A 22,238-nucleotide genomic window follows, 5' to 3' on the forward strand; every position below is an offset into this window, starting at 1 on the left:
GAACAGACTTTAATCAGCCAGCTCTGCAGGTTTATTTGCATCAGTTCTTTAAGATGGCACCCAGGTGAATGGAGCTAATTGTTGTTTGGAACAGCTGCTGTAAAGCACTTTGACTTCTCCCAACACGCACCGCATCCCTGTGTTTCTCCATTAGGTTGGGCTCCCTTTAACCCCAGATTGAGTCTCTTTTCCTTTGTACACCTTTCCTGTAGCATTTTTTTGTCAAACGTGAATTGTGTCTGAACAACCCTAGTCTATCATAAACTTAGAGGAAAAACTTTAAGTTGAAAGCATGCATCTCTACATCAATGGGCCTAACGCTTATCGTAATCCACCCATCCATACTTGAGTCATGCGATCCATCCTTTTTTCCCCCTTTCCTTACAAACCGGAATCCATTTCCCCCTCCCTCATTCTTTCCTCCATCCCTCCTTCCATCAGCGGTCTGTTCGCTAATCAAACACCATCTGTCCTTCCATCCCCAACCTGTCAGGAACAGCTGCCAGCCGCTCTCTTAACAACACTTTTAACAACCCTGCCGCATCTTCCACAGCCCGCCGCCCGCCACCTCGACCAGGCAGACGTCGCCAGCGAGGGCCACCGCCTCCTTTACGGGCGCACGCGACCGCAAACGACAGGATCGGTGGTGTGCGAAACCACGCATGTGTAACCTATTAAGAGATCAGGGTGTGAGACTCGCAGAGGAGAGAAGCAGTTATTAAGCAGAATAAAAAGGAGGTGAATGAAAAGGTGAACAAAGAATCAGTCCTACTGACCTCTAATTGAACCTAAGTGAGATGATTATGAAGCACGAGCAAAGAAAATAAAATTCCAGAGAAAGAGGAATAAAGGACAGATAAAACCAAAGAGAGATGGTGCTCAGTAAACGAGTGCAAGTCCAAATAGTAATCAAGGGAAGAATCAGCCGCCTGCTCAAAAAAAAAAGAGTTTAGAGCTAATGGTGGGAAGTAAAAGCTCCCAGCACTCACACACAAGAATACAATTTCACACACAAATACTGTACAATCACCACTCACGCACCGGCATAAGAACGCAATTAGCTTAAACACACAAACACGTCTTGTTGCGCAAACAATTCAATCATCCCTCACAAACACACACATCTTGAATATAATTAACAATACATGTTCACCCAGAACACACACACACACACACAGACACGCACACACGCTGCACAAACTGCACTGCTGTTGTCGTGAACATGCCAAGACATTTTCAAGTGTTATATCCTGAGGAACTTCCCCAACCAATCATTGGCACATAGGCCAGATGTTCACTGGTGCTTCAATGCAATGTTCTCCTGGCACTCGCATGCATTTATACACAGCGTAACATTCGCTGGCTTCTTTGTCTGTCTCCCTTTACGCATACGAGCTTTTGAAATGAAACTGAAACGCCAAGGCTGCACTTTTTCATTGCATAAAGGGAAGAGAAAAATGGGTTTAAGGGGAGAAAAATAGGAGGCAACAGTAGGACAGACGAAAGAAAACCTTAAGAGATAGTTGTGAATAGAAGTCTAAGAAACAGAAGTCAAAGGCAGAAAGGATTAAGAGAAAAAGATTCCTACTAGTAAGTACGGATGCAGTGGTTTATGTGGGGCATTCAGGTAGGTGCTAATACCTTTCCATACCACCAAGAAGGAAAGTTCATGTACAGCCTCATAGCTGTTAATGATTACAGTGAACCGTACCAATCAAAGGTTTGGACATACCTACTCGTTAAAGGGTTTTTTTCTGTATTTTTAATATTTTCTGCATTGTTGTACAAAACTGAAGACATGAAATGAAATGAAGTTACGAAATTGAAAAGGTCTCCAGATCGATTGCAATAAGTTCTCATCATCTGAAATTCTCATTGTGATGAAAATCGCTGATGTTACTCTGACAAAATGTTCTACGTTTAATAGCCTTCCCTGAATGAGCCATCATTTTAACAACACCCCCACATTTTCACAACCCCAGTGGAAAAAGAAGTACACCATCTTTCAATTCTAAAGTTTTACATTTCAGGATATAAGTTTTTAAAAAATCTGATCTTTACTATGTTCTAAACTAATATCACATTATCCAAGCTAGAATCGATTTTAATCGATAAATCGATAATCAAAACCCACCCCTAATCACAATCATTCTGATTAATAGGTACATAAACATTTTGTGTACTAAAATATTTCTCGAAGGAAACACGTATTCAAAGGGCAAAAAGTGGTGATGTTGTAAGGTGTTGTAAGAGGGAAGTCAGCACCACTAAGGCGAGAAACCAGGAGAAAGTCTGACTGAAGAAACTGAAACAATCATGCCCAAGAGGAAGCCACAGAAGGTGCAGATTTCCAAAGTGTCCACCATCACCAAGAGTATGATTGAAATAACAGAAATTCTTGATATAATTTCCCCTGAGACACTCGCTATGGCTCAAGTAAAGAAAAAAAAAAGACTAAATCATGTTTTCATGTGGAATTTCCGGTATCTCTCACAGTAAAGCAAAGAGGTAGTGTGGTGTTTTAGTGAAACATTGGTATCTGATTACCTGGCCTCCACATTCACTTCAACTAAACCCAACTGAGGTTGTTTGTAAGGAACTGGACTGCATTGAATCAGAATATGGGCCACATACACATTAAACCTATCCCTATATTTTCATTTCAACTCATTCTAAATACATATATCCATCCAAATATGGTTACAGCAGTGTTTCCCAACCACTGTGCCGTGGCATATAGGTGTGCCCTGAGAAATGATCAGGTGTGCAGTGGAAGATTATCTGGTTCCACCTGATTAGTACTCTAATCGGCGTGAGTAGCAGGCAGAACAATTACATTCTCTTCCACTAGAGGGGAGTGCATCTTCCTGCTCTAATGAAATGGGTTGCCAACTGCCAATATAACACAAGAAGACGAAGAAGAAATAGTCATGCTGTGAGACGACGCAGCAAGTAATAGCAATAGATAAATATCTGAAAAGAAAAAGTAGTCAGTCTGACATGGGTCCTGGAGAAAATTCCAACCCAAATGAAGGCCCTAGCATGAGTAGTGGTCGGAAGAAAGTAAAATAGGTATACTGGGGACAAACCGAACCAATTCTGCAATATCTGGTGCGTGGTGCATATTCTCTATATGCTTTTTGTTTGGTGGTGCGCTGTGTGTTTTTTCTAATGTCAAATATGTGCCGTGCCTCCAAAAGATTGGGAAACATTGGGCTACAGTATGTTTGTAAAGGTGGACAGCATGGCTACAGTAGGTGCTTGATTTTATACACATGTAGCACTGGGACTGATAACACCTGTCCTAAAATGAAGAGGTGTGCAGTAATACTTTTGTCCACATAGAGTATGTAAAACTGCTTCAGCACTATTCAGATGTAAAGTCGGTTAAAAGAGACTAAAAAGATGTTAGTGAAGTATGTTTCACTCTAGTGCCATCCAAGATGCAACTCAGAGTACTGCCTATTAACTGAGTTAATTTAATTTTTCATCCAACATCTCTGAAATCACTTCTCCCAGGTAATCTATCGCAAGTCTTTTGGTTATATTATTGCAAAGTTTGAATTTTTTATTGCTGGTTTTGTCAGGTATTATATTACTTATTTTATTCTTTTGTATTTCGTTGTATTGTACACATCTGTAAAAGTATTTTGCTGTGAAGTTTTTGGACCTTGATTTTTTTTTTATTCCAAGAATTTTATGACATCTATAACAGTTGAATGATGAACAGCTGAATGATCCATTACAGTGACTTCACTTCTTTTACTTTGAACCCTTCCTTTGACTGAAGTTCTCTTTACACTCAGTATTACTGAATCGCTGCACTTGCAGACACAGTCTTGACCAGACAAAGGTTCTACTATTAAACTGTACACATAAAAGTTTTTCATATAATTACGAGCATATTGAATTTGACTGTCCATGCTCACACTTACATGGACTGTGCTTTTGAAATAATACTAAAATCACTTATCTGTAGTACTGTGCACAAGCACTGAGCCACCCCTCATAGGGATACAGGTGCAGCGATATACTGAAGAATGTGCAGACTCATTATCTTTCTCTTTCTTTGGGTTACTTGGTTTAGGGAGGTGGCTGTTTTCTGTCTGGGCAAAAGGCATGGCCAAGGGCTGTGGACTTTGAAAACACAATAGCTATGCCCCAATTCATAGGCCGCATCCTTCAGAGGACCTGGCCTTTGCCGTCTATGTGGCCTGGGTCCTTCGAAGACCGAAAGTGCCAGAAGTGCGAGGCTGTGAAATAGGACTGTCTAGCCTTGAGATTTGCTTCACCAGCTGTCTCGGTGGAGTTTAACAAACTTAGCCATCCACTCCTTACTTGCTAATAAATAACACAACATTGGAGTGAATTCTCTACCATTTCACACTTCTGTTTAATCAGTTTTCTGTTTGACATTTATTCAGCTGTATGAAAACTAAACTTTAATTCTCAGCCAAACAGATTGATTCATGAACAAATAAAACACTGAAAAAAGCCGAACATTAACATTTTTAAGTTATCGAAGTGACTTATATATCATGTTTAACCTGAGTAGTGAAAGACTGCGGGAGGTCTGAAAACGAGTCCGGTGTTCTCACCAGCTCTAGTGAGCATAGACCTCTCGGTCAGCTTTGAGCTGGTGAGTAACACACGTCTTCGAAAACATCGGAGCACTTTTGCAAATATGTGATGTCTTGATAAATCAAGCAGATATTTGAAGTTTACACAGCTACATTCTCACCTGAAAATATCTTAAAAGTTTATTTTGTCACCCAGAAAGAGTAATAAGATAACCTTTATTAGTCCCACACGTGGGAAATTTGTTTTGTCACAGCAGGAAGTGAACAGTGCAAAAGTTATGAGGCAAAAATTAGAATACAATAAGAATAAATACAGTACACAACTGTACAGAATAGAATAAAATAAAATACTAGATACAGTAGAATAAAATAAAATAAATATACAATAAGATAAAAATAGAATACAAATACAAATACTATATACAACTGAGTAAAAATACAACGATGACAGAAAGGATTATTGCACTTAGTATTATTGCATATGTATGGATGTGTGTGCTTGATCAGTTAAAGTCTCTCTAATATTAAAACAAATTAGCTGCCGCCATTATTGGAGACTGAATTCTGGGATTGGTTGGGCTATGAATGATAGACCTGATTCAAATTTGGGGAAATGAAGGATGCATTTGTCGGCAGCCTTTGAATTGGGACAGCCTTTGTCGCCTGGCTGTGACGTAATCGGCCTTCAAATGTGGCCTCTGAAGGATGCGGCCTAAGAATTGGGACATATCTATTGGACATACCTGCTCAGCAGGACCAACCAAATGCTTGTCAGAAACGGGAGTGTTTTAGGTTTAGTTATATTATGTTGTATTTACTTAGTATTGGTGTTTGTTTTTGTTTCCCCCTACTGTGTGTAACTGATTTGGCTCAACCACTGTGTCTTTGTGCTTAGGTCAGTTTGTGAGTTGTGTCTGCTTTGTTCAATTAAGTTTCTGGAAGTTACTTTTTGAGTAGTTATATTTAGCTGACCTGTTTTATGGGCCCACTAATGAAATTTTGAACTGTGTCTTTTTGAACGTTTTGGGGGGATTAAATTTAAAAAGTACATTTTGAAGACATTTTCCTGTGTCCTCTATACCTTTGCTGCTTTGTCTCTCATAATGTGTATATGTACTGTACTGTATATATGTATATGTACTGTACGTATATACCACAATATATACAATACATAGACATATATAAGGTTAGATCATTCTAACAAGCTTGAAAGTCAATATTTGGTGCGGCCATCTTTATTCTTTAACACACTCTGGACTCTCTTAGTCAGCTTTCTTGTCAAGTAGTCTTCAGGAATAGTTCTCCAGGATTCTTGAAGGACATTCAAAGCTCTTCTTTGGATGTTTCTTCCTTTTGTTCTGTTCTCTGTCAACATGATCCCACACTGCTTCAATAATGTTGAGGTCCAGGCTCTGGGGAGGCCAATCCATGACTGATAGTGTTCCACTGTGTGTTTTTCTATCCAGGTATGATTTTACTGGACTGGGAGTGTGTTTGGGATCATTGTCATGCTGAGAGATGAAGTGGTTGCCAGTCAGATGCTTCATCTGCATTCTGTGTTAATGTGTGTAATTGTGCAGCCCCAAATCATGACAGAGCCTCTACTGTGTCTTACAGATGGCTGTAGACACTCACTGTTGTACGTCTCTCCTGACCTCCTCCATACATGCTGACAATGATTTGAACCCCATATCTGGATTCGTCAGGTCTGCTGTCACTGATTTTTTGTCCAGTTCTTGTGTAATTGTCACTCCTCAGACTTTTCTCCCAGTTTGCCTCTCTTAAAAAAAGCTTCTTAACGTTCACCGCTGCACTGAGACAATTTCTGATGAGGCTTCAGTGAACATTAGATGCATCTCTCAGGTCCTGTGCCAAGTCTTTGCTGAAATTTCTTCAGGACAGGACTTTCAGATACTATTATATAATATATAATAGTATCTATATTATATATAATATAATATGCTGTAGATTGTTTTTAGTCCTCCATTTGTCCAGTTTTCTCAATTTTATAAGGACACACTGCACACCACGCTGATATGCCAAGTTTTTAGCTAATACCTCTTTGGAAATCACCTAGTTGGTACAAAAATATGATTTTATGTCTGTCAAACTGATTCATTTTTTCACAGATTCAGCTAAAGAAAAAACTTTCAATGATTCATAGTTCACTGTTGAGTGGCTTAACAAACAAAAATGTCTGACCCTTTGTTAGCAAAATATCGAGAAATGAGGAGTGACTCAACACTTTTGTGCAATGCAGTATATTGTGCTTACAAAGAAATTCATATCTAGATAGATGGATAGTTGGCTGGTAAAAACTAGCTGCAAACTTTTACCATTATGCAGCCACTCAGATTTTTGTACCTATCTAATTTAATGAATGGTCAGAGCCCCTCAAAAAAGATGACCATTCAAAGCATCCCAGTTGTCTTTTTCTTCAAAGAATGACTTAATTAATTAATTAAAAATGATATTTCGAGGACACCTGCGTCTTTTTTTTACTTTTAGTGCTTTTTAATTAATGCTACCTGATAAGCTGTGCTCCATAGGTGTGTAAAGTCATTAAAACAATGTCACATTGTCAAAAATAACACTGAAGCAAAAAAAAAGAACAAAAAAAAAAACTGGCTATAAAACAATTTTGTCATTGCAGACCACTTCAAAGATTCAATGAGAGGAAGTAATGCTTTTAGATAATAGCTTTTAGAGGTTATAACATGATGAAAGTTGGCTATAAAAGATCAAAGCTTTTAAACTTTCAGTTGATCGAAAGATATTTTTTTATTTTGACTGCCTGTTATCAGTCAGTGTGAGAGCAGCGATTGGACACCCTGTGATGGTAAAATTCATCCGAGCAGAGAAAAGAGACATCTGGTGGGGAAATCAATAAAGGCTCCCACAGAGCGCATACGGGAGCTCGCACACACATTAATACATGCTCATACATAAACACACTTCCAGTATTTGCTTGAGGGAGTGTGTCAGCCACGTGTCTCATGTCCAATACAGGCATTAAGTCTGTCAATAAGAGCCTTTCAAGAATACCAGGGGTTCTACCAACTGACACACAGATGAAATATTTTTCATCTGCACACCCACAAAGACTAACTTCATCTTCATATTTGTCCTCTCACCAGACAAGTGGAGGACATGCACGGGGCTGTTCCATTTAAATCTACATCACCCCACCCCTGCTGCCACAGGTCAGAGAAGGGACGTTAGGTCAACCCTTTTAAGTACTGTATGTGTTCAAAAGGTAATGTCAAACTCCAGAGTTGAATTTTTGACATGGCTCAGTGGTTAGTGCCTCAAAGCAGGTGCATATTCTCCTCATGCCAGTGTAGTCACTTCTCCAGGAGCTCTTGTTTCTCCTGCTAGTCAGCAAAACCTTCTCTGGGCCACGATACTCTGCCAAAAGAGATTTTTGAGTTCAAGGGCTTTACTGTAAACTTTTTCTTAAAATTTACTTTTAAACTAAAATGAAATGCCAAAATTTTAGTAAACAAATAAATACCACTTTTATTTAGTGTTTTATTTACTTATTTAATGCAGTAGCAGGCATTTAAGGCCTTGGGTGAAATGACAAAAGTAGCAACACAGAGCAGGGTGAGAAGCTCAAACAATCACTCGCAATTATTTAAACAATCAAAATAGTTACTGTTTTTTAATGATATTCAAATAATTTTAGCATGAACCTAGCTGGTTATGAATCTTCTACCAAAACATCTACTTTTAAAAACTTAGTCCAAATCTTGTCTCAAAGTGTCAGGATGTAAGAGCATGTCTTTGGCTTTGGTTTGGTTTAGCAGTGCGGACTTTTATATCTCTGCATGTTGTCATTTTTTAAAACACTTGTATAGTTAAAGGAAACTGTTAAACGGGATAACAAAAGAAATGTCAGGCTCCACCCAAAAACTGCAGCTGATAAACAGTGTCTGAAAGTCATCTCCTTACGAAATGCCAGCATAGATCTTATACGGACTTGAGAGGTGCTTCTTGTCCTACAGAAGACCTTCGGAAAAAATCTTGAGGCATGCGGTGCTTGTGGACAAATGCGCATGTGACTGAAGACTAATAATGGGCAGAGTCTCTTAAGCTCAGTATCTGTGCTATGCCATTGTTAAAACCCCAGAGTGGGTGTAGGAATTTCATTTATCAAGACGTGGAAAGAGCTCCTAGAAGACCCCTCTTCAGAAACACACACAAACACTATAAATAACAAAACGAGAGAGCAACTGCTTGAAGTATGAGAGTAAAGTTACAATAATAATAATAAGAAGAAAATGTTTTTTTAAGCATAAAGAAAAAAGAAAATCAACCAGCAGAAGAAGATAAAATGAAAATAATGGGCTGTTTGATAACTAGCATTAAAGACGAGCGACAGAGGGGGAGGAATCTCAGGCCTCCCGTACTTGTCTGTCCACACACAGACAGACTACAAATAAGCTTGTGCAGATTCTTTGAACTTGCAGTGGTCAAGGTTCACTGGCAGGTCAGCTGAGGACTGAGGGAACAGAGCATGGAAAATAAAAGAGACACAGACACACACAAAGACACTTGTGGACAGCTGTCAATTGGCAGCTAAGCAAGTCTGAGGTGAAACAATGGGGTCGAAGGAGGACAGCAAAGTTAAAACAAGGTTAAGCTTTCAGGTTGTAAATCACTATGAGACATGGCAAGAGGCTTATGCGGGTTTAGATTATTCACATTCCACCGTCACCAATTATTTTTTCCAATCATTGGTGCAAACAATATAAACTGAAGACAATGAGCAAATTCAGTCTCTAAAACACTGAAATGGACTTTAAAAGCGGAAAGCTTGAGCAGTGCTGGTCAACATGTTGGACACATCTAGTTACTAACAAAGCCCGTTGTATGGCTTTGTTATGTTGCCATACAACAAGGCTTGTTAACTATGTAATAAACAATAAAGTTCAAACAAAACATGATATGTCTGGAAATTTTAGTTTCTTCATTCAACCTTTTGATCCAGGCGTTGCATTCATCATGACGTTATCGCCTGAAACTTTTGCGCCTGAAGTCTTTCCACGTATGCCGACCACTTGCATTGCAGTCCAAGTAATCCCAAACCATTTCACCTGGGGTTAAGTTATAGTGAAGGCCAGGGCACCTCACTCATTCCTAGTCAGGTAAAACTGACTTATGTCTAAATGCCAACACCAACGGGTCAAGTCTCAGTTGGCCAGGTCACTCTTGAAGGAGAGCTTTTTTAATCGCAGTGAGATTTTTACCTGGACAAATAAACTACAGGAAAAAGATGCTATATCTTTAGTGTTCGTAGAACAGGATAATCGTTTAAAAATATAAACCTTGGGCTACCATTCCCACATGCTTACACAAATCCCAGTCCTAATGAGGACAAACATACAATCATTTAGTGGTTTAATATGAGCACAAAACCTACAACAAAAAGCAGATGAAAACCAGCCAAAAGAGACTTTGGAGCAATCGCCACAATGATGGTACTTTAGAAATACAGTGGCTTGGAAAAAGTATTGCATTTTGGCCAAAAAGTTCCATTTTGGTCTCATCTGACCAGAGCACCTTCTTTTTTTTCTTTTTTTTTGGCCACCTGTCCTGTTTGGTTCTTTTGCCATCAGAATTATTGTCTGAAGGTAAGGAGAGAAGCCCAACGGAATTACTTTACCATTGAACCATCCCTGCCTTGCCCTATTGGTCCATTTGATTGACCTTTGTTGTTATTATTTATTTTATTTTATTTTCAGTTGTTACAGACGGGACAGACATAACCGTGGGGAGGGAGGGAAACAAAGACTGCGGGGAAGAGGAATAGTTTGTTTGCTGTGTCCCCCACATGGCTTGTGGCAAACTGCAAACGGGACTTCTTATGGGTTTCTGTTAACAATGGCTTTCTTCTTGCCACTCTTCCATAAAGGCCAACTTTGTTCAGTGCACGACTAATAGTTGTCCTATGGACAGATTCCCCCACCTGAGCTGTAGATCTCTGCAGCTCGTCCAGAGTCACCATGGGCCTCTTGGCTGCATTTCTGATCAGCGCTCTCCTTGTTCGGCCTGTGAGTTTAGGTGGACGGCCTTGTCTTGGTAGGTTTACAGTTGTACCATACTCCTTCCATTTCTGAATGATCGCTTGGACAGTGCTCCGTGGGATGTTCAAGGCTTGGGAAATATTTTTGTAGCTTAAACCTGCTTTAAATTTCTCAATAACTTTATCCCTGACCTGTCTGGTGTGTTCTTTGGACTTCATGTATGATTTTCGTTCCACTTCTCAAGTGTACACCACTTTGTGTTGGTCTTTCACGTGGAACTCCAATAAAATTGATTCATGTTTGTGGCTGTAATGTGACAAAATGTGGAAAAGTTCAAGGGGGGCCGAATACTTTTGCAAGCCACTGTATCCACAGATAGAAATGATGGCTACAGAGTTACACTGACTGCTCATTACTGTTTCTGTTACCTGCTAAAGTTCAGGCTCTGACTGCAGGCTCAGCTTTAACAGCACAATGGATTCTTCGCTAATCATGTATTAGCATGTTTGTGCAGATTCTTGCAAATAGCCAAAGTTGTGTTTGTTTTTGTCTTGCCCTGTTTTTGTTGCAGTTTACCACCATCTCCTTGCCCTTTCTTACAATAAAGATAAAGGTAATGTCCCTATCTTCACTCTATAAAAGTTTTAGGTTGCTCCACCAATTTCCTCCTTGCTGAATCAGCTGAATGCAGCGCAAAGATGCAGGGAGAAAAGGGTAAGTTTGATGTTTTTTTCTGCAGATAACTGAAGAACCATTGTAATGCAAGTACAGACATAATTGCAGTTACAATTATGTCTGTACTTGCATTACAATGGTTCTTCAGTTATATATAATATAATTATATGTAATATAATTACTGAATTCAGTACAGTAAGATGTTGTAATACTGCTTTAAAATGTAATATAATTGCAATAATGTGTTATTTTGGAACTTATAACATCTTATTGAAAAATGTAATATATGTTAGTGAAAAATGCATTGTAATTACATGTTACGTTTAATCTGTTATTGTGAATACAGATTTCAATAACAAGCTAATTTACTGTGTTATTGAAAAATGTACTGTAATTGCAATAACACATTACTTTGAAATGTGTTATAACCAACACTGGTGGGGACAGATGCATCAATGGCTAGCATACAATCGCACCATTTTATTGATGTGCACTACTTTAGCAAGCCAATGCTCTCTGTTCAGTACCTGTGGAGCCTGGTTATCAATTTGGACTCTGCAATATTTTTTTTATGTAACTTGAATTTACTTATGTAGAAGGCATTGTTGAGCAGAAGACATGAAACAGCTCTTCATATTTTTAATGTCACCTTTTTTTTCCCCAGTGTCTCACAAATATGCAGCAGTATTTAAGACTACGCAGAATTCTTCATAATTTCTGGGTAAAAGAGACATTCGTGGAGCATTAGTGGTTGTGAAGAGAATTCTCAGAAATGCACAAATGCACAACTCAATAACGCCACTACAACTCTTTACTTCACTGCAAAGGTCTCAACACAGGATTTTTCTCTGCTTCTTTGGTTTGGATCAGTTTGAAAATCCAGCACTTAAAGGAGGATTAGAAAAGCTGTCCACAATAGAAACAAGTCCAGGCCTCTGTATCAAGATACTTTCGTAAACCTCATACAAACGTGACAACTTTAAAACCAGCTTTTAAGAACTGTCTGGAGGTGCCACAAAAATGGTATCATAGCATAATAATCCAGGCATTTTAACAATATTTGTAATATGTACAATATTTTTTCTGCCACTTTAAAACAAGTTAATTACAAAATCCAACGACCACAAAAAACAATACAAACTGTCCTTTGAAATGAAAACAAACATCAATCAATTAAACAACATAAATATAAGTGCCAAGGATTTTTTTTTTTGTCTGTTTGCTTTTTTTTACTCTAAGCCTCTTACAGTGCCAGGGCACTTTTCTGTATAATTCAGCAGGACACGCTGATGCATATTGCCATGTAATACTCTTACTGCTCCCTGCCTTTTCTTGGCAGTACATATGAGATAAAGTGAACACAGACCAGAGTCCGGCACTACAACAGCGACAGAACAGACAAGCCAAAGGTATTGTTTTTGTCAAACAAGCTGAACCTTTGACAAGGATAACAGAGACAAACATATGATGGAAATAAAGAGTTATTAAATTACTGGAAGATTACATTGCATCAGCCTTAACGATCACTATTCTACTAAAGTAGAGCACAGCAAAGAGAGTGTTATTGTGTTTTGTTTTCTTTTTTGTGGTCATTTCATTTAACTCATTCAGATATTTTTACACATTATGCCAAAATGCACCAACATTTGCAGCGTTTATCTTTCTCTGATAAAACTTCCCCCACAAAACAACTTAAGTTAGCTCCAAGTGGGCACACATCTGTGATCAAATTATGGTGCTAATAGAAAATAAAAGTAGAGCAGTGTTTTATTATAATCTCAAACTCTACAGATGATCTTTCTCTGAACCTTACCTCAGCTGATCTACTCCTAAATTCACTGTGATAGATTGGCTGTAAAAAACAGCCAATCTAAGTGACAAAGGCACCACCCCTTTGTGTTGAGGGTGTTTTATTATCATTATTATTAATATTATGATAACAGTAAGAACATGTCTAATTCTGCCAAAAACTCTTGCGGTAGCAACAACTCTGGCCTGACAGCTATATCAGATATATTTCTGTCAGGTACAAAATTGAAATCCTTACTAAAAACAAAATCAACAAGCTCTCAGAAAGCTTAAACCTCCACCAGGCAGCTCATTCTCTTTCTCTTTACAACACGTTCTTTAAAGATGTAACACATTTTTGATTCAACTTGAAAGAAAGGCAGGTGTGAAATCTAAAAGTGAGGTCAGAGGTCAAATGTGACTTGATTTTTAGATGCAAACTATATTGTGATCATCACAAAACCCACATGCCAATATCATTTCCTTTTTACCAATACAAAAAATGTAGTGTAGTTTTAAAGATAAAATACATTTTATGAAAATTTGACCTTATTTGGCCCCATCTATCATTCCCTATATGCCTAAATGTTGTCAGTACAAACACTGGCAGTAAGAAATATAGTTTTAAATGAGTTTCAAAACTTTTTGAGCTATTGTGTTTACAGACAGGATGACACGGACGCAAGCAAATGCTACCAAAGACATGACCTCCTTGGAGGAGCTAATAAAACAGAACTAAAAATGCACTGAAGCCACAGCAACTTTTAACACACAGCACAGCAGCTCAACTCTAGTCACTCACCAGACTAGTTAACCTAGTAAAGGACCGAGGTACTGACCACAAAGACACGGGTGGACCAAGTCTTCATTAAGACCAGGGTAACTGGTGTCTTTAAGGGCATAAATACATGATGTGCTTCCATGTGGTCTTTGACCATGGGATGATTTGTGTTACCAATGTAAACAGTATACCTATATTACCACCACCCTATCCTTCGGTCTCCTTCTAGAGAGACCTACATAGACACAAACACTGCATTCAAGTCAACATTTTGAATAAGCAGTGTTAAAATATATGAAGCTTGTGATAGAATCGACTTTATCGTTAAACTCATCTATACAGTTTCAGTTTCTTGACAGTTAACACGTAAAAGTTGCCTTAAGGGCAGCAAAGCCAAGTTTCAGGTTTAACATTGGTATGGTAACTTGTGACAAGTGTTTCTTGATTGTAAAAATCTCCTGTTACTCACAATAATGTCACTATTTCTCTTCATGATGTTTTTGATCAGGACTATCTGCTGTAGTGTGTGACCAACTAATGTTTGCTCTGATTATTGTACGTTTCATGTTTACCTTACAACATAAAGTTAATAAGCAGTGTACAGATACAACAGATGATGTACTACTATAGTGTAGTAACACAACGAGTTCTATATTGCAGAAAGCCGCTAAATAAAACACTTTTCTAGTACAAAGACAGACCAAATTCCAGAGACGCTCAAAATAAGACCGCATGCCAGGAATTAACAAAAAAACTGTTTCATAAATTTAATCTGAGTTTTAGCATTTGGTGACTTAAGGACATAATCTCCCCAGAGACTGCATACTCATCCTCTTGCAAATCCGACTTTTCCTCAAACGTACCCCCTCTTCTCCCCGCCATCTTTGGACCACGAGCTTACACACAACGCACACGCAAAAATTGTTTCCATTTGCTTCATCAGAGTTCAGCGCTGCTCCTGTTGGTCCCTGTTAACCAGAATGTACTGTTACAAGCGTCAGCACTCTTGGATTTTTTTGAAGATGAAGACTGGTTTAACTGGTGTCATTTCAATAAATCATCCAGCTGTGTCTGTGCAACCGCAGCTGTGTGTGCGCGTGCATATTATTTGGCCTTTTCTTTTATGATTTTCTGCAAATTTTGGATAAACATTCATCAGGAATTTGAGAAACTTTACTAATATTGCATTGAGATAAATGAGAAGTTTTTTAAATGTGCAAAATTGGAGCCAACCCAAAAAGTGAAATCCACTAAATATTAGGGGGCACAGTGGTTAGCTCAGATAGCCGCACACACTGCAGCAGATAGAGCTATTACAAGTCTCCTTTGCTCTCCAGGTAGTTGAAGGAAGAGGGCAGTAACACAAACTGACAAACAAGATGGCTACCGCATGCCTTCCTGATGGGAGCCTAAATTGAGTGGACGCAGGTCTCAGATAACCCCGGCCGTGTGTTACCAGCGAAAGATTTTAAGAAGACGCGCCGAGACGATATTCAGTGATTGAATGCAGTCCTGCCACACCCCCCACCCCAGACACCGGCTTGTCATTATAACACAGTTTCTCCTTGAGAACTAAATCTACTTATGATTGTTTTTTTATATTTCTTTTTCATATATTCCTTATTGTTTTCTTTAATTCAGAACGACAATCTGGACATCGTAATCCATCATGGATTTAACAATTTCCCCATACGCTCCGCTGCCCCTCCTAGAGCCAAATAATCGTAATGATTTAGGACTTCGGGTATGACTCGAGGGGGACAGAAAGGAAAGAGAGATAAAAAAGAAAAAGAGAAAGCAAACCAAAAAAAAAGAGTGGAAAAAGAAAAAGATGATGTTCTAAAAGTGACATTATGACAAAGAGAGAATAGAGATAAAGAGTGGGGGAGGGACAAGTTCGACAAAGTCTCTTAGTAATCAAGCAAGAAGTAAAACAAGGTTGTGATATTCATAAATGGGGCCCGAGCTGTGTACCCACCACCACATCCTCACCCCCACCCTTTCCCTTTGGCCTTGATAGTATTAGAAAAATGAAAACCAAATCTTTAGATTAGAAAGATTGGAAAAATTGAATTACAGTGGTTGCATGGGGGCCGGATGGATGAGCAGAGCCAAATCTTCATCTCGGATGGAGCAGGAGAGGAGGGGGGTTGGGGGGGTGAAAATGATGAAAAATGAAATAGGGTATATCTGGAGAGGTGGGCGAGGAGCGATGGGGAGGCGGTGGGGGAGGGAGAAATAAGAATTTGGGGTCATCACCTATTTGGTTCGACCAGCTTTTCTTTCAATCTCAAATCCGGCAATCAGTTTAAGCTTTGACCAGATTGTAGAGCAGAGAGACGGGACGAAGGCAGCAGGGCGGCCTCACATTACCTACGAGAGCAGATTTAATGTTTCTGAAGGCAGCGATGATATTTTCCACATGTTAGCATCAAGAATCGCCGCTGTCTGCAAAAAATCTTAACATCTATCATCTAACTTCAGCTGTTTTTACCGAATAACCCATTGACGTTTTTTTAAGTCCATATAACTTTTTTCTAAAGATGATTTTTTTTAATACGCATTCCTCTTCTGGTTCAATCCTCTCAAATCTGAGGAATTGCTGCTTTCTCCTGTCATAATTGGCAGAAAACAGAACATTAGCTGCAGGCTGTGAGGCATCTATTCAAAGTGGAAGAAACTCGTTCATGTGAAGGCCAGTAACCTAACACGTCCGGCAGCTTTAAACCAAATCCTGTTTCCTAAACAGCAGCACACTCTAGAGGTTGAACCGGCAGGTTGCATGCATCTACAAATAGCACCCATTGAAATTAATTCAGTAGTATTAAAAGGTTGCACTGCAGGCGTGTCAAACATAAGGCCCAAGGGCCAAAAGAGGGGCCCAGGAAAGCTTCAAATCCGGCCCACTGGACGACATTGGAAAATATTTAGAAGAAGTGCATAAATTTTGAACTTAAGTTTATTTTAATACATTTTACAGCTTTTCCTGCTGGCACAGACCTCTTTCACCATTCATACTTCAAAGTAATTAAACAGTTAAACAACAGAAAAGTTCCTGTTTTTTCCATTATCTAGTATAGAAATATCAAGTATTTTGTTTGTTTGATTGTTTTTTTGTTTTGTTTTTTTTATAGAGGGAAAAAAAACCTGGAAATTAATGTGAAATGAGTTTTACATAGTGCACAACATTTTTATAAATTGATAATTTAGGTAACATTTCTGTTTCTGTGCAAACATTTATGTTGTTCAAGTGAAAGACGAGTATCAGGGGCAAGTCCTAGGCCACAAGATGTCACTGTAGACTACAGACCGGTGGATCTTAATGTTCGACAACCCCTTTGGCACTAGGTTTCTCCATTTGGGTTTATTGAGTTGTGCTTTGTTCTGCAGGCCCTAAATGGGCTATAAATGCTTCCACCTTCCTGCAGACACCAGCCCTCCTACACTGACTAGTTTATCAGTTTTACAGCGAGGTTTCTTTCACATTGTATTCCATAATTTCTGTCACAGGGCCTGCGTGCTTTGCACAGTTTTGTTTTCTCCCCATTTTTGGTCACAGTCTATGAGCCCAGCTGTGATACACACAACTGAAGGCCACACAATGTACTGTAAATACACACGGTGCAAACTCCTATTGTAAATACTTGCAATGTGCCTGTTTGGAAGATGGTGGTTGCTATTGATAATTCATTTATTTCTTCCTTTCATTCAGTCATTTCAGTGTTGTTTTGTAGTTTTAAACATGAGTGAGGAGGCTGTTGTATATTCAGAGGCCCGCTTTATTTGCTAAAAACTAAATTATGATGGAACACAAACTGTGGATAAATCAAATGTAGAGTAAATAAATGTTTCCAATGGCCAGGACTGGATTGCAGGGAGCGCTTTGATAACCTTGACTAACAGAGCGTTACTGAATCACCACTGAAGAACATAAAGATGCAATTTGACCTCCAAAAACAAATACGCAGATTCATTCAATGGAAATACGCACAGAGAAAACGATAGGACTCGGAGTTGGGAGTGAGGATGTTTGAAAACGAATCAGCTGAAATTATAACGGAGTCACAGCATCACCCTGCCTAAGACACAGAGGTGCTAGGTTGAATGTCAGACATATTAACACAGGTTATTTTATGCCCAACAGACTCTGTCTAGTCCACAGTGCTTCACATGAGTTGTTTCATTCCATCTCGCAATATTGATTTTAGGGACAGAAAGCATCTTTATTTAGTAGCAGTAATCTGTAGACAACCTGAAACCTGATGTTTCATGCTGATGTCAGCATTGTTAATATGTAAATCTGTAAAGTCATATAATGTTGCATATAATATATATTTTAAAGACCTCAAAAAAGAAAGTGTGCATGCCCCCCAATGGAAACTAAAGCTTTTTCGCTTTTTCCTAATTTATGTGTCCCTGACCTTTGACCTATGACCTTGAAACATTACATACTACAATGGTGTCATTTATTATCTTTATCCATATGATCAGAGCTGAACTGGCTGAAACCTTTGGCTTGAGATTTAAAGATATATTCATGGACTGTGTGACTTTGCAAACTTCATGGCGTCGTTGTGACGTTATGGATGTTGTATTGAAAAAGTGTGTTGTACAGCTCTCTCTGTGCTCTCTCATATGATATATCACACTTGAAAAAAATTGTTTTCAAACTCTGATTCATTTTCTCCCTTTGATGTGATCGGTTTGTGCAGGTGTGAACACAGTAATAACACTTCAGTGTGGGCCAAAACGACCACACCGAGATTCAATTTAACCCAACTACCATGTGTGTGTTGCAAGTTCGAGCTAAACGCCTTCCTGTACCCATATATGCTTTGCACTCTGGGATATGGCAGGGTCCTACAGAGGAGCAAACAAAGGTCAACGCTGGCATGCAACAAGCTGCGAAATCAATGTAAAATTCTCCAGTACATTCTTCCTGGATCTACTTTCCCCAGACACATGTGACCAGAGACCAGCGTAATCAAACTATAGGTATGAAAACACTGTTAGGCATCAGAGTCAAAAATCACAGTCCATAAACAACAATGGCATCCAACAAAGCCTTCAAACTAAAAATAAGGTTATGTGCTGACATGTTATTTTAAATATTCACAGCTGAGGGAATAAAACGACTGTTTTTCAAGTCAAGGGAACTCTGTAACACCAGTCTGATAGTAACAGCTGTATGATCTCACTGGCTTTCCTAATGAATGGCCTGATGTGCAACCCTTACACTGATGTTTGAACTGAACCTGTTGTCTTCATGGCCTGTGTGATAATCTGACAGAGTTTCCTGTGTGTAAGTGTGAGACCCAGAATGAAATACTGAAGGCCAACAGATTCAGTGAGTGACTTAAATCGCCTTTACTTAAGTTAAAACTCCTGAGCTTCCTCAGCAGGTGGAAGTTTTCTTCTACAACACACACATGGCCTCATTTCAACAAACCCTCTTGATTCCTGAAATTCTGCACTGTTTAAAACATGCACAACTACAGTGCAAGTATGCAGTTTCACGTTTCAACTTGCAGTTCCCAAAGTCATCCACCATGTGTCCCCACAGACCGATTATTATTTTACTAAGGCGCCATGCTCAGCTGCAGTGTTTTTTACAGTACGTGCATTTGTCGTTACATAACACGATTACTGTATTACCCTTTTAATTTATTAATCCCTATATGTTAAGATGGGGCATCAACCTCTTAGTCGAGGTACTGTGATGGTGAAAGCAGCGGTCATCTGTTTGACTTTCTGGGATTTGTTTAATTGTGCAAAAATGTAAACGGATTAAGTTACTTGTAATCACATTACAGTGCTGCTGTTACATCTGCAATATCTGATGGACAGAGACAGAGATAGGATTAAATCTATGGGCCACCAGGGGCCCTCAGTGGTCTGCAGTGATCTGTTTTTCTGCAGCTGCCAGCCAACAGCTCAGTCCTGTTTTCCACAGGATGCAAAAAGCTATTTCTGTATTTTGTCACGCAATTCCTGCAGCTATGCTGAGCGGCTGCTTGAATGGCCGCACGCGCAGTTTCCAGCCAGCAGCGCCTGCTGAAAACCATCGAGCAGCTGATTAATGCCTGTTGACTTGCGAGGATTATTGAGTGACAGGAAAATGAATGAAAAAATTTGCAGGATTCAATTAAGCATGACAGCTCCAACAACAACACGTCTGGTTGGCTATTTCCAATTATGTCTACTGCTTTCATTGACTGCCTTCATTCGGCGTCTGTTTTGCTTTATTATTATGCTGTTGTTGATTTTTTTTTTTTTACAGATTTGAAACGAGGAAAAAAATGTTTAAAAAGTGCAACATTAAAGCAGACAGCAGGTGGAACAGGCAGGGACAGTGACAGATTGAGAAAGCTCAATCCTCACAAAAAGCTTATGTAATCGAGTGTGCAGGGGCCCCCAGGGGCCGTACCGGCACACGCAATATGGCTCGGCCTAGAATGAAGCAGCAAAGGCAGGGAAAAATCTCCATGTATTTGTGCTTTTGCATGGATTTAAACCAGCAACCTCACAGCTAACAGTGTTGTGATGCTGTCTGCTTTCATCCGCTCCACCCTTCACGCTGATTTATTACAGTTTTCGTAAGAACATATAAATTATTCTTTCCCTACAGGGCATGGAAATGTAAACCCGGATTAACCGTCATTAATCAAATGTACTTTTTTTTTTAAATCCTGCAAAATGAATTACGCTCTCATATTTTTGTAAGAGATGCAGACAGAGAAACAAAGAGATAAAGGGAAAGAGCCACGACTCGCATTAGATATGCATGATGAATCGCACTGTGCTACTTGGAATTAAAATAACCATCTGAAATAAATATTTCAATAACGTGAACTTAAGAACAAAAAAACTAGCAGAGCTAAATGTCTGCTGTACATCCTGGACAGTCTGCAGCCTGTGTTAATGTCTCACATCCATATAACAGAAACCAGGAGAACAGATCTGACAAATAAGGAAAAGCAGGACAATCAGAAATGGATCACATAGCCAAGAAGACAAGTTTAGAAAAAAAGATCTAAAAAAAAAAAAATGTGTGTGTTTCTTTTTTTATAACTATCATTTTTACACCACTTGTGTTTATATAGCATGATTGTGTGTCATTACCATCGCCTGTAGTTTGTGCTTTGTCCTGATTTTCATCCCTCTGTGCTCTTCTTTCTGTTATCATTCACCACCAACCGGCCGAAGCAGATGGCTGGCTGCTCCTCCCTGAGCCTGCTTTCTTCTCTTCTGAGTTTTTTTTCTCGCCGCTGTTGCCAAGTCATTTAGATCACTGGGTGTTTAACATTAACGTTGCTAGGACTTGACCCTATGAGTGTCTCGGATGAGCATGGCTGTGTTTCGCTGCTATATAAAAAAGACCTGTCTGATTTAATTAACAAATTAGCTCAATGTGTTTTAAACATGCCATCCAGCTTGATTATGGTCCAAATAACAGTCAATTTAATGTATTTTTAAATTAATACCACATCATTTACTGTGTTTGTACATTTCTGAGGGAATATTCGGACATCAGAGTGTGTCTGTTCTTAGCACTGTGGCACCAAAACAGACACATCATAAATCCAAAGGCTGTTTTGAGCGCTCTGCAATTATGATGTTAACAGTAATTAATGGCATTACACTAAGCTGCTAAGCTGAAAGCTCCTGCCAGTCTACAGAGCTCGTGAAATTAGAGCTGCAGCAATAAAATTAGTCAAAAGAACATTAAGGAGTACATTTTTAATTGTATCAAATGAAAATATTTTAAAAGTCTTGGAAGAGAAAGAAAAAACAGCAATTCGCCAATAATAATCAATATTATATGATAGAGCTCGACTGATATAGGATTTTTAAGACCGAAAACTGATACCGATAATTGGTGACTTAAAAATCCAATATTTTGGCTGATATTTCTTTTCTTTCAAACAAATGAAAAATGAATAACAGATTTTACGTGCAGCTATTTATGAGTCCTAACAAAATAAAACAACAGTAGAGTTTAAAGATAATCTTGTTTGATGTCAACAAGCCACAGATTACTCACTAACACTGACACTGCACAGATCACTTGTGTTTGTGGCGTCCCAAACAAATGTTGCCAACATGGAAGTTGAAGAGTGCCATCTGGTGGACAAACTATGTAACATCAGCATTCTTTCCTTGTTTTATTTATGTTAATTCATTGGTATCAGAATTTAATATACATATACTGTCTCCATAGGCTAAAGTTCAATTGTATTTGCTGATATTGATATTGATAAACAGGAGCTTTGTTAGTGCGGCGAGGCTGTAAAAGTCAAGCAACAGAAATCCCATCATGGATGAAATATGTTGGACACAGAAGTCCAAATACAGCAACCATGCTAAATACTTCTATCAAGTTTA

Source organism: Rhamphochromis sp. 'chilingali' (genome assembly GCF_963969265.1).
Source record: "Rhamphochromis sp. 'chilingali' genome assembly, chromosome: 3".
NCBI classification, from domain to species: Eukaryota; Metazoa; Chordata; class Actinopteri; order Cichliformes; family Cichlidae; genus Rhamphochromis; species Rhamphochromis sp. 'chilingali'.